The sequence below is a fragment of the Octopus sinensis genome, linkage group LG3, assembly GCF_006345805.1.
Source record: "Octopus sinensis linkage group LG3, ASM634580v1, whole genome shotgun sequence".
NCBI lineage: Eukaryota > Metazoa > Mollusca > Cephalopoda > Octopoda > Octopodidae > Octopus > Octopus sinensis.
The window spans coordinates 133799137-133814055 of record NC_042999.1 but is presented as its reverse complement, the minus strand read 5'-3'; the positions used below and the strand labels follow the sequence as shown (position 1 = coordinate 133814055).

Here is a 14919-nt window from a genome sequence, read left to right as displayed (position 1 = left end):
ATAGCTTCCAAGGAATAAGATATCTGCAGGTGGCACATTGACACTGGTATGTATGCATATATGCATGTCTGTGTGTGTATGTACATGTGTGCGTGTGTATGCATAGATATACACACATATATATATGTATGTATGTATGTATATATATGCATATACATACATATATATATATATATATATATATATATATAATATATATATATATATATATATATATATATATTATATATATATATAACATAAGGACTAAAGCCATCTGAATATGGCTAGGGACAGGGCAGGGTGGTGGGGGTGTTACTGTTGCATTTAGCCCCAGGCGAACATCGACGTCGCCAGATAGGCCCGACACCGTCACGGTGTCCTTTAACCTGCAAAGGGAGATAATATCTCCCTTTGCAGGTTAAAGAACACCGTGACGGTGTCGGGCCTATCTGGCGACGTCGATGTTCGCCTGGGGCTAAATGCAACAGTAACACCCCCACCACCCTGCCCTGTCCCTAGCCATATTCAGATGGCTTTAGTCCCTTATGTTATCGAGCAGTTACTGTCTATATCTCTTTTAGAGAATTATTATATATATATATATATATATATATATATATATATGTATATATATATATATATACATACATACATACATACATACATATATATATATGCACGTATATCGCAGCTGTTTGATGAATGACATCCTAAGAATTGCTGGGAATGTAACAATAACAGTGGTGATAAGACGAGGAATATGGAAAAGTCATTACTTCAAGATTCTGTGGTGAGGGCACTCATACAACCATGTAAACAAATGCAAACACCTACGCAAGTATATACTCGCATATAAGCACAAACACACAAAGCGAAATATCAGTTCAATCAATTTTAATCTTTTTAACTTATTATACATTTTGCAGCCTAAAGTCTCAGAAACCTCTGAATATTCCCTCCTGGGACATCTGCAGCAGAAGCCTAAACTATGTACCACACTACATACTTATGAATAATGTATCTGGTTTACTTTTGTGAAACGAGAACCAGGTTTCTTCAGGATGTAGTGACGGATTTCTCTTCACCTATGATTGCTCACTTGAAAATAAGGAACTTCTGTTTGTCATCTTCGTCTCCGGATGTTTTCATCTGTATAAACCGTTTCTCAGGTTTCGTCTCTGAATATAGGAATAGTTAGATTAATGTAGAAACTCAGATATTCAAGTGAATCGGATAGATGGTAAGTAGCCGAGAGTTCGTGGGGGTTGGTTTACAAACAACAGCTCAGTTTTAGTGTTTGACAGAAGGAAACAATTTCACAGTACATAATAAGAAGCTACGACTAATAGGTGTTATGGTTGAAAGAGATTACTTGAAGGATTTGTAAATGTTAGGAGAGTTTATTGTAGTTAAGAAAATTGATGATGTCAATTAGCCTTAAACCAGTCCTGATTGTTAGATATATTGCATCTGAGATCATCTTGGTATTTTCATAGGCACAATGCATTAAAGAATACATGATCTAACGATCCCTATTTAAATAAATAGCAATGAGGGTAGTGAAATTTCCATTTTGTTCTTGGTGGATCCAGTGACTATGTTGATGTTTCATCATTGGATCATCATAGTATTTGAAAAATGGAAATGATTTCGCAGTACTTAATTAAAAGCCACGAAGGAAATAAGTCATTATGGCTGAGATTACTGCAGTTACAAAAGATTGATAAAAGTTAGGAGTGTTTATTGCAGTTATGAGAACTATTGATGTTGACATGCCATGAGTCAGTCCTGGTTGTCAAACTGCCCCGCTGTTTCCTTCGGTAGAGTGCATCCAATATCTAATGATCTCTTTCTTTTTAAGATGTAGCAGGCATATGAGTAAAATTCTTCTATCTTTAGCTGAGACAATGACCATGCAGCTGTTTCATTATTGACCCATTGTTGATATTTAGCACCCCATTTCAAACGCCACTGAATCAACTCAGATCCTGTACATCAATGTGCGATCTTGTCATGAGCACACTATTTTGTGTACTAAGGACTATTTTATTCATTGAGTCCTTTTCTAAGTCAGTATTAAACGATCTAAGAGACGTTTTACTGATGTTTCAAACCGATCCAGCAGCTATATAGGGCTCCTCCTCGCTGGCTCGAAGTTGAAAATAGATGTGGAAGCTTAATAGCACTTAAAAGGGTTATAGCACTTAACAGAAAGAAATTTAGCTTATTGATTTGTAATTTTTGGTTTCAACTCTTCGGCATTATACATTTCGTACTCCATTTCAGACGTTCCTGTAGTTATAGTTATACTTCGTGTAATCACAAAAAATAGCTTTTTTTCAATGTCAGAGAGGACAATTTTCATGTTGTTTTGTTAAACTTCAGGTCAGCTCGGATATTGATGACCCACAACAAAAGGCGTTGCGGTTATGACAATTCCGTCCATATTTTCCGACACCAAGCATGCAGAACCAAATTATCCGAAGTGAACTGACTTCCTTCGACTAGGAGAGAAGCGTATGCTTGGAAGGAGACTCGACTGCTATTTCTAGGAATTTGAGCGACTGCATGGGGGTTCTCCGTGACTTGAGCGGCCCATTGCCAGCGAAATGCATAAATTATCTGAATGGACAAGGCTGGAAGTGGTTACGTACGGTTAAAATAAGGTTAATTATGGTTCTTCAAGTTTACATTCAAAGTAAATAGGCAAGAATATGTACATATAGGAGAGGCTGTGTAATGAGAAGCTTGCTTCCCAATTACATGGGTCCGGGTTCAGTCTCACTGCGTGCCACCTTGGGCAAGTGTCTTCTACTGTAGCCTCGGACCGACCAAAGCCTTGTCAGTAGATTTGGTAGACGGAAACTGAAAGAAGCCCGTCGTGTATATATGATTTCAGAGCATTTATAATGCTTTTTTTTTTTTGATACTGGTGATACGTTTCCATCTTCAGCCTCTAGCTCCTTACAAACTTTGAAGACGACAGATTTGGCAACTTTTAAAAATCGAGATATTTCTAAATCGCTATGCTTAGCCTTTATAACCACAGCATGTCTCTTCATTTGTTGAGTAATATGAGGGTCTGCCATTATCCTTTTCTGAAAAAAAAGATTATACAGAGTAAGGTAAAAAAAAATGCAGCAATGACCTAAAAAAGATGTCTTCAAATATCTTACGCAGCCTGTATATGTGTGTGAGTGTGTGTGTGTGTGTGTGCGTGTGTGTATGTGTGTGTATGCACACATACACACACACATATATATAACTGAATGTATGTATGTATGTATGTATGTATGTATGTATACATGCATGTTTGTATACATGCATGTATGTATGCATGTATGTATGTATGTATGTATGTATACATGCATGTATGTATGTACGTGTGTATGTACGTATGTATGTATGTATAACTTTTCATTTTTATATGTGTTTTTTTCCTCTCTGATCTTGTTTTATTTTATTCAGGTTCCAATGTCTTTCTTAATGATTTAAAATATTGAGAAATTACTCAACTAATAGCTGAGAGGATATAAGATGATGTGGAAGGAGATTTGTTGTGGTGGTGCTGCTGCTGCTGGTGATGACGGTACATGCTGCTGCTGCTGATGATGATGGTGCTAGTGGTGTTATGTCCACAGGAAGTGGGTAATGACATTCCCCCCCCCCCCACCGCCACTATTTCTGGTTAAATTTATTGATTTTGACAGCATGTATATTATGATAAAGTATTACCAAAAATTTCAGAGAAACACAAGAGTATTGACTACTTTAAATTGAAAGTGAAATACGTAGTAGTAGTAGTAGTAGAAGTAGTAGTAATAGTAGTAGTAGTAGTAGTAGTAGTAGTAGTAGTAGTAGTAGTAGTAGCTGTTGTTGTTGTTGTTGTTGTAGTAGTAGAGATATTGATTCAGTAAAACTCATAACGATGATGATTATGATACTAAAGACCAAAACTAATCAATAAAAATCATTTTTACTATAAGCACAAGGCCTATCATTTTTGAGAAGAGGATTAATCAATTTCGTGGGCCCCAGTGCTCATCTGGTACTTATTTTATCGACCCCTGAAAGGACGAAAGGCAAAAGCGGCTTCGCGGAATTTAAACTCAGAACGTAAACCCTGAAATCGTGCTAACATGATTCAAGTCATCTCGCAGTCTTACAGCTACTATAGGCACGCGGTCTGAGAGTTTAGTGGAAGGTCTATTTGATTACATGGGCCCCAGTGCTAAACTGGTAATTATTTCATCGACCCCAAAAGATGAATGACAAAGTTGACTCGGGTGGGATTTGAACTCGGAAGATAATCGGAAGAAATACTACTCTAATGATTCCCTCAACACACCGCCCTTAAAATCAGATGCAATGAACTCAGGTTGTAATTACTCATACAAAATGGATCTTTCAGAACTGTTATTATTATTAGTTTCTTTCAGAAACTAATAATAATAATAGTTTCAAATTTTGGCACGAGGCCAGCAATTTTAAAGAAGGCTGTCAGCCAATTATAACGACCCCAGTACACAACTAATTTTCTCCTCCTTGAAAGGATGAAAAGTTGGCCTCGGCAGAATTTGAACTCAGAACGTAAAAGAGGGACGAAATGCCTCTAAACATTTTGGTCGGTATGCTAACGATTCTAAATGCCCGGATGCAGTACCAGGATGCAGCTCTTATGGCTTCTGATTTTAACTGATTGGAAATGTTAACATGTACATGTTTTGTCTTGGCTGCAACAAATATTTTACTCAATAACACAGATTTGCTTGTCTGTTACCTGACCATAACCAGTTGAACACGTCCCTTGGTAGTTGACAATTAGTGCGTCTCTGATCATGAGCAGTAGTCGGGGAGCATCATAACCATGTGTTGAGAGAAGTTCTTTGGGCTTTGAAAAATTCACCTCTGGAGACATGGGCGTTTTGTCCATCATTCTTAAACAACCCTAATTCAAGGACCTTTTGAGTAGGATGGGCTACTCGACATGAAGAAATTTCTAACTTGATCCCACCTGCAAGGTCATGCGCTGAATATCTTGATATAAGATCACCAGGTCGCGTACATATGGTTGCGATGCATGTACCTGGTGTACCTTTATCAGACGGATTGTTATGAAGGATATATTTGTATATTTCTATCCTAGTGTTACTTTGATGGTATGCACTACTCTCTCCCTCAATAATGATAATGATATTATTTTCAAATGGAACTGAAAAAACAAAAAAAAAAAAAACGTCCATGAGTGCTTGACCGAAGAGAAAGTGTCTGTCTTCAATCAGTTATCGTATAGTCTACCACACATTCTCTTTTGCCATAGCCCCCAATCCGAAACAAACTGCTCAAACTTTCAGACTAAAAGAAAGAGGTGGCGTGATTTTCACAAAAGATTCGCCCGTTAACCCAATCCCACCCACACGGAATAACACCTTTTCGATAGTTCTCCCAAAGAGAGCAATACTCGAGCACATATAGAACGGTTTCTAACCCCCTACAACGCTCCTCGGTGGCATAGTCCTACCTCTCCAGGTTCCAGTTTGCAGGGTACAGACAGTTTCTGGTTAATTTTAGCTCCTGTCACCGGTTCATATTTCCTCAGAGTAGTGACAATTATCTCGATGTGTTTGGCATCCAACAGTTTTACGATGATGTCGTCCACCTACGCTGACACAGCTCTCTCACATCCTAGTTTACTTCTAACTTTTGCACGAAACTTCTAACTTTTGCAGTAGTTATTCGACAGCCAGCACGTGCAGAAGGAGCGAGAGGGGGTAAACTTGTCAGACCGAACGCGTTCGGTCTGACAAGTTCTAAACTGTTCCAATATATGGACATTTGAACTGACCATCAAGCAGATGTTGCTGTATGCTTCTGCAATCAAACTCTAAAGACTGGAATGAAAGCAATCACCATGGGAACTGATATCAAGTATTGATGGTCAACTCTGTCGAAAGCCTTTAACCCATCTATAGTGAAGAGTAAGAAGGAATAAAGAACCCATGCCAGGTTCCTTACTCTCCCCATCACTTTCTATGATGTATACCATGAGACAAAGGTTGTTGTGGAAAGATCTGTCTTGGATGACGTGCCTAACCTATGAGAGTATAAACGATAAAAACCAACTTCCTCTCAACTAACAGACTGACCAAAATCTTCATCATTGTATTTAGCAGACTTACAGTTCTGAAAGTCTATATCATACCCCCTTGTTCGGGTCATTTTTCAGCAGTACCATTACAACTAGCTTCGCAGAACTGGGAATCCTTCCGTTCTGCTGTCAGAGGCCACTAAACATGTCTTGCATATAACGGTCAATTTCGTACGGGAACCCCAGCGACCTTTCTCTTGTGCAGCCAGCTATAGCTGCCGTATTTCATCAGCTGCCATCATCCCATCTATGCAGCTTATCTAGATCAACCGTAAAAATCATAAGTTTGTGGTGTATTTAGCCGAGAAATTTGAATTGTGGACACCATATGATATACTATCAACAAAATTATCTGTCTAGATACGATCTGGATGACCCAATGCTATTTCCATATATCCATATTGGCGCATTCAGGAAATCTAATCGGTATCTGTCAGACAGTTGGAAACATCTAAGTAAGTTTGCGAGGCTTTTGCAGCACCCTCCTAACAGCTTGCCTCACACAATTCAGACTTGCATCCAAGATGGCGTTTCAATCGCCTACTGATTCTAAAGAGCGTTGATGTTCCGAGAAAACCTTCACAAACCTGAAGAAATTTGGTTGCCAAGCCCCAGTCAGGACGTACACGGCTTCTAGTTTGACGGCATCCCCTTCGCTACCGTTCGTGTCCATGACCACCAAGTTACCATCTGGGTGCAACAAGATCAACGGTATCTCGAGACTCAGACCTTTCAAAATGGTGTTCCTTTCGGAAACTCTGAAGTTGTCTGTTCGTGTCATTGTCACTGTTGTTCTCAGAGTCATATGGGAGACACTCTCATTTCCCTATATCTATATATTTTAGTAGCCTAAACAAATTCAGATTCTCCAGGACTTTCACTTTGCTTGTGTTGAAAGCCTCCCTCTCAGTCTATATCTCCGCGTCGCTGTGCAAAATAGCAGGTCTTTATTTTGTCTAGCACAAAGTTGGGTGCGGGTGCACTTTGTTGTTGTGTATTTAATTGGTATCGTTTTTGTTCTGATTGTTCTTGGATTTGTATGTTTCACCGCTGGATTCCTGTCGTATGTTTGTTGTTATGTTCTTTGTCTGTTTCCACTTAACTGCTTTTAATGAAGGTGGTGGTAGTGGTGGCGTGAGTGTTTCTGTAGATCTAGCGTTGTTTGGGGTTGATGTGTGAGATAGTACTTTTTTATATTTTGTTTCTTTCCTTTCCGATTTTTCAGTGTTTTTTTTGTTTTCTGCTTTTCTTGCCTCCATCTTCCATAACCTCTCTTCATTATTCGCTGGAAAACTCCGACACAGGTCAGATGTATGCTTCCTTCTGCGTGCATATTTGCTTTTGAGCAATAGGCGGGGGAACAATGTGTTCACAAACAGTTCAGTAGTTGTCACTACCTGATTTGCTACTGCTGGCGAATTTGATACTGATGTTGTTGGTGCCACTGCTGTTACTGTTCTCAGGGTTTCTGCTGAGGTTGTTTGTTGCATGCGTTGTCATTGTTCTCGTTATCCTTGCTATTGATGATGTTGTTCGAGATGCTGCTATTGCAGTCCCCATTTCTTCCTAGTGCTACTGTTGTACACTGCTCCTGTTGCTGCACATTGCAGTTGTTGATACAGCGATGGTGTCAGTAGCAATAGAATATTCAATTCGTCTTTTCTGTTTTCGCTGTGTGGGAAAAACGCTCTAAGGTGCAACAAGAGCAAGAATTTTCAATACGAAGAAGAACGTTAGGCATTGTAATCGACGTGGAATACCAAACTGCCACCAGGAAATAAAGAAAATGGGAAAAATACTAGCTCATCATACCAACTTGAAATATGAAATACTCAAGTACTAGAATAAAGAAGCGAACAAAAACATAATATCGTTGATTAGTATCCAAAACTTACGAACTGTGATAAAAATCTGAAAACAAATATTTAAAATATTTGACCTTAACACGCGAAGAGATGCAGTTTAGAGAAAATACATATCAGGTTCCTCAAGAATTATTGAGAAGCCCTTAGTACAATGTGAAAACATATGAAGAGCAGAAAAGAAACTTTTCTACAAAATGCATAAAACGCTTCTCACCTAAGAAAAACCGCGAGTTGTTATTCAATAGAAAGCATAATTAAACTAGGCAAACCCCCACTTCCGTGAAATATTAGCGTTAACAATTGTGGTTTCCTATTCAATGTAACAGAGAAATGAAGCAAAGTGAAAAAAAACAACTCTCTATGAGGGACGAACATAGCGAATGAGAGTCGGGAATACAGAACGGAAGGCGAAATACACAAGTGATAAACAGATAAACTTAGGATTAGGTAGAGACATGGAAAATGAGAAAAGCTTTTTCAAAGAAAATGAGTGAAGGAATAAGAAGAAAGAAAAGGAGAGACAGAAAAGGGATGACAGAAAAATGAAAGACAAGTAATGGAATAAAATTGGGAGGCGGGGGAGAAAGAGAGAGAGAGAAAGAGACAGAGTAAGACAGGCAGAGAGACAGACACGTTACCATGAAAGAATTAAGGGAACGAAACTTGGGAAGAAATAAGAGAACGAGAAAGAATTTAGAATAGAGACTTGTGGAATTAAGCGAATGAGTCTCAGAACGCGCTGAAGAGAGATAAGAAATAAGCAGAAAAGAATAACAGAAAGGGAGAATGAAAGGAGAGAAAGCAAACAGAAAGAAAAAATAGGAAAGGATTAAAGAATAATAGAAATCAAATGCTATACCGAGAAATCTACCAATAATAATAAACAAAATAATAAAAAATATAGAGCGAAAAGCCTGAAAGACTGAGAGAGTGAGATGTATGTATGTGAGTGTGTGTATGTATGTATGCATGTGTATGTATGTATGTGTGTATGTATGTGTATATATATATATATATATATGTATGTGTGTATATATATATATATATATGTATGTATGTATATATACATATATATATATAATATATATATACATATATATAATATATATATACATATATTTATATGTGATATAATACGTACATACATTTAAACGCAAACACATATATCAATATAAATACATATATAAATATACATGTATACGTATATACACACACATATATATATACATATATATAAATACAAATATATATATATGTGTATATATATATATATATATATATATATGTATGTATATGAATAAAAGCATACATACATGTACGTATGTATGTATGTATATATGTATATATATGTTTGTATGTATGTATGTATGTATGTATGTATGTATGTATGTATGTATGTATGTATGTATGAACATACACGTACACGCCCACGTATACATACAAAGAGAGAAAGTGTGGAAGAGACACAGTAATACAAAAGCACTTGACGTTTGATAATATTTGATAGAAAAGAGAGATGACAGGTGTAAAATGTAGCCTTTATTGCTAGGCTGAATTATAGCATTAATCTTGCATCGATCGGCGAAAATGCCAGCTATTACTTAAGACTTATCACTGCCATATTTGCCCCTGGTGCTAAAAATATTGGACACTGATTCTTCAGGACATTTTTCGCACAAAAACAAAATGGAGCTTAGCTAAAATTACTAAGTGAAATGTAGTCAGCAATTGAATGTGGGATCTTTTCGTAGGCAAATTGATTGCGTATAGCACATCACACACACACTCTCTCTCTCTCACACACACACTCACACACAGACACATACACACACACACACACAATATACATAAACGTATATATATATATATATTATGTATGGATGTATATATCTCCGTATTTTTTGTACATAAGCAATTATATATTTCTACATGTACATGTATGCGCCCATATATATATATATGTATATATATATATATATATATATATATATATATATATATAGTGAAGTGGAAGTGAATTTCTGTGTGAATATATGTGTGTGTATGTGTGTGTGAATGTATACATATGTATATACATGTACATGTATGTATGCATATATGTATATATATATATATGTATATATGTATACGCACACACACACACACCACACACACACACACACATATATATATATATGTATGTATATATTTCGTGTACACTTAAGTTACAAGATGTAAGTACACAGCAAAAAAAAATTTTAACCATATGGCAGAAAGTAGAGAAAGAACACGACACAAAGACAGGCCCAGAGAGAGAGAGAGAGAGAGATAAACAGACAGACAGTCAGGCAGATAGGCAGATAAATACAGAGAGAGAGAGAGAGAGAGAGAAGGTGAAAGAAAAAGAGATTGACTGAAAAAAGTCAAAAGGTGTGTATAAAAAATAAACTACTCTCTAATATGATATAAAAAACAACAACAACAAAGTCAACAGGCTGCAACGCTGCCTCCCACCTCCGTTTATCTTAGTTTAATTGTGATTCTGCCACGCGACGTAACAACTCCCCGATACTCTGATGGAATAGTAATGTCTTCATAAGTTTGCGTCACCTCCACTATTCCTAATGTCAGAGTAATAATACCACGACTACTAACATGACTAACAACGCCGTATCTGCTGCTGCTGCTGCTGTTACAACAACAACTACTACTACTACTACTACTACCAAAAACCTCTCAATGGCTCTATTGTTTTGCTCAAGATCAATCACAAAATCAGTTCCTGACCTAAAGGGGTAGATCTAGACATTTTGTTTTACTTTTAAATAGTAGATTTGCTGGTGTGCTCCAAAGATTACTTGGCTACTATTTCTAGCAGATCGAGAAATTGAGAACTGGCTTCTCAATTTCTGAGTGGTTCTATCTCAAAATAGAAATTGGAATGTTTAAACCTATTGCAGCCCACATCCGAGTGAACTTAAACCATATTTCTGACTTTATGATGTTCTGTCCGGTATACTGGCTGCGCGCTGTGTTCCTGAGCAAAAATACTTCATTTCACATTGCTCCAGTCCACTCAGCTGTAAATGGTTAACACTTAGAGGGACAAGCGTTCCGATCAGGGAGTATATTGGCCTGTTCGTCTAACCAACGGGGAAGTATCAGTCTAAAGTTAAAATGATGCATTGTGACCAGCGATATGCAATTACATCCGGTAGCATGGTCGATATCGTGATATATATATAACCAAAATTAGGGAAAGGAGTTGATAAAATCCAGGCTACATATGTTTCAAGGCTAGCAAAACCTCTCGGAAGTAGTAATTATCCCAATGAGAATTAACCTGCTAGCTACTCATCGGGCCAATTATGCCTTAATCAAAAGAAGTTCGCATTGTCGTCAAGTTAATATGCTGACTCACAGGATATTCGATTGAAAATGCATATAAACTACTATTCTTCCTAAAAGTTGTTTTTTATACCTTATACGGACTACTTGAAGCTTACTATCTTCCTACAGCTTGATCCTTCGATCTTGCCTTTACATATATATATATATATATATATATATATATATATATACATATGAAAAAACAAGTCAGGATAGAAAATGCTAAAATAATTTTATAAAGAACATTTCAGTACCGGTTTCAGTCATTGAGACCTTTTCAACTGTAACAATGAATTAAATTTAGAAAAATTAAAAGAAAAGTTTTTTTAAAAGAATATTTGTGTAGTGTTCAAATATAAGTGGCATTTTCCTTGTTTCTGCCTTTATATATATATATATATATATACATATATATATATATATATCCTTAAATCCTTAAAAATGTTTTAGCCTGAAGGCCGCCGCCATGCTGGGGCATATATATATATATATATCTCACGTTATCCAGCATTAGACGTAAATCCGATCACATGCCTTGGATACAGGTTTGATAATTCGCTCCAGGACAGAAGCAATGTTACCTCTACTACTGACAAACAAGCAGATAAGTGTTTGAGGAGGATTCAAAGATCAGAGCTTCCAGGAAAATTCAGGGCATGCTCTACCAGACGCACATGGTTATTGACGCTGCATAAGATTCCAATGACAAGCGTGGAAAAGGTGGACACGGGGTTAAATAAATATAACGAATTATTAGCGCTAAGCAGTGTCTATGTATGAGGAGAATTAGGCAAATTATTTTCTTTCGATCAGGCGATCTACTAGGGCAAATCAGTCAACGTACCGTCTGAATTATACATAAAGCTATAGCTTTATAAGTCCGTTTGGAGCTGCCTCTCTTACGTACATCTCAGCGAAAATAGCCAAGAAATTTGAAACATCGATGTCTGAGTTTTCTAACAGATGGCAACACTGAACGGACCGGGCGTTTTTACACACTTTTGCCATAAGAGAGATTTTTCTCCACGGTAACTGCAATGTATTTGTCCTTTAGCAGTCGAAATATGTGACAAACATATTTCAACTTACCTTATTCTGCTCATTCATAAACACTGCTTAGCAAAATCCCAAATTTTATTTAATTTGCTTTCGGGTAGCGGATCGAAGGCGTATCTTGTCGTGAAATGCTCGAAATACGGATTAGAAAAACAACCGACAACTGATGAAGGGTCGTTCTTTGTGTTTGTCTTGTTTTCCGTTTGTTTCTTTCGTTGCTCGCAAAAAGTTCATATTTCATGTCCTCGTACTTCGTATTTTTTGTTGTTTACGTTGTGTGACGTCTTGTGCCCACATATGCATATGTATATACGTATACGTATGTATATATACATATATATTATTTATATTGTTATTATATATATATATATATATATATATATATATATATATATAATATATATATAATATATATATATATATATAATATACATATATACAGAAACATACACACATAGACACACACACACGTACACACACACATATATATATTATATGCCCTCTACTATTACTGGAGTTTTCTAGACACTGTTATAATACACAACGTGTCCTGAACATTTTTATTTGGTGAATTCCATTCCTTTGCATGCCTGTGCATTGACAATTTCTACCAGAGCGAAAGCGAAATATAGAAAATGAGAGGTATAGTACTAGATTGTTAGCTTGTTTATCGGCCTTTGGGGCTAAACAAGACTAGCAGGTATACAGAAGTAGACTCAAATGTGGACAGAATAAAGCATGTCCAAATCGTAATTTGGACATGCTTTATTCTAGATCGTTCGGCCGACATATTGCATGAGAGACACCAGAAACGAAAATTGCATAAAAGTTTTACTTCATGTTATTATTGTTTTTCCCTTGCATTTTGTTTGGTAAGTGTTTGATCCTAGGCATTGCGTGTCAATAGTTAGTCTAATATATTTTCCTTATAATTTATATTCTACTTTGTATCGTACAGCGCGTTGTTTTGAGTAACATGTTGAAGAGATCACTATACTTTGGCCCATCATGGTGGTTTCTGTGCGTTGGGCATGACGTAAGTGGTATTTTGAAACGGTTTTATTATATGTAGCAAATCACATTTTTCTGTGAGCAAGAAAACTTTTATTGACATCTTGGTGCATAAACAAATCTCATTCAGGTTAGCTTCAACACGACAAACTGCGGAAACAAGGCAAGGATTTGTTAAGTGCATGTATAAGACAAAAGTGTCAAACTGAGAAATGTTTTCGCGTTAATAAAAATATACTGTGCAGTTTAAAATGTCATTAAAGTTCAAACTACTGCAATAAATAAAGATTAAATTGATGCAAAGTTCATAAAAATGTTTTTATTTAGTTTAAATTTCAGTACCAGTTGACCAATGAAATTTTCTCATTTCGCTTGTATTGAATGTTGTTTAATATATTGGTTTCAAATTTTGGCACAAGGCCAGCAATTTCCGGGGGTGAGTAAGTTGATTACTCCGACTTCGGTGCTGTACTGGTACTTATTTTATTGACCACGAAAGGATGAAAGGTAAATTCGACTGCGCCTGAATTTGAACTCAGAACATAAAGACGGATGAAATGCCGCTAAACATTTTGCCTGGCGTGCTAACGATTCTGCCAGTTCACTACTTAATTTTGCTTATTACATTGTTCAGATTTTCCGGATTTCAATTCCATAATAAAGTGTTCAAAACATACAATCACTTCCAGATTGCCTGAATTAGCAATTCGGCAAAACGGATAGAAAGAGTAACAGATATAAAAAGAGAAACTGGGATCTGTTTGTTCGATTAAACTTATACAAGCAGTATCCCAGCTTGACCGCTCTCCAATAACTGAGACAAGTAAATGAGTACAAGAGAATACATGCATTAAAATTAATATACATCCTACCGCTACTATCGCAAAGTTTTCTATAGGCTCAGATGTCGCTGTGTGGTAAGAAGTTTGCTTTCCAGCCATATGGTTTCGGGTTCAGTCCCACTATGCGGCACCTTGGGCAAATGTTTTCTACGATGGACTCAGGCCAGTGGACTCAGCCCTCGTGAATGGACGGAAATTAAAAGAATCCTGTCGTGCATATGTCTTTTTGTCCGTGTTTATCCCCATCACCACCATCACCACCACCTGACAGCCGGTGAGGGTGTGTTAAGTTCCTCATAACCTGGCGGTCCGGCAAAAGGCTCCGCCAGTATAAGTACCGGGCTTTTAACAAATTTTCCGGTAATCTCAATTAGACATGTACGCGTGTGTGTGTGTGTGTGTGTAACGTACCTAAAATCACTACTTGAAACAGTTGTAAGCCAAATTTGCACCAATAAAAGAAAAATATATAATAACCATTATTTATACTTTGTCTTATATATGCATGCATATATACACACACACACAGATATATGTGTATATATATATATATGTATGTATGTGCGTATGAATATGTATGTATATATATATAAATATATATATATGTATACGACATTTCCCTCCACACGGGGCTATATATTAGAAG

General features: G+C 36.7%; 1 long non-coding RNA gene across 1 annotated transcript in view; it reads right to left on the bottom strand.

Moving 5' to 3' along the window:
* Positions 1-4631: 4631 nt before the first annotated feature.
* The window catches only part of LOC118762812, a 10852-nt gene continuing 564 nt past the window's right edge, over positions 4632-14919 (bottom strand). The window contains exons 2-3 of the long non-coding RNA XR_004998559.1: positions 13413-13416; positions 4632-4715 (exon numbers count right to left, since the gene is read on the bottom strand). This is a non-coding gene — a long non-coding RNA (uncharacterized LOC118762812). The remainder of the gene's footprint in view (positions 4716-13412; positions 13417-14919) is intronic.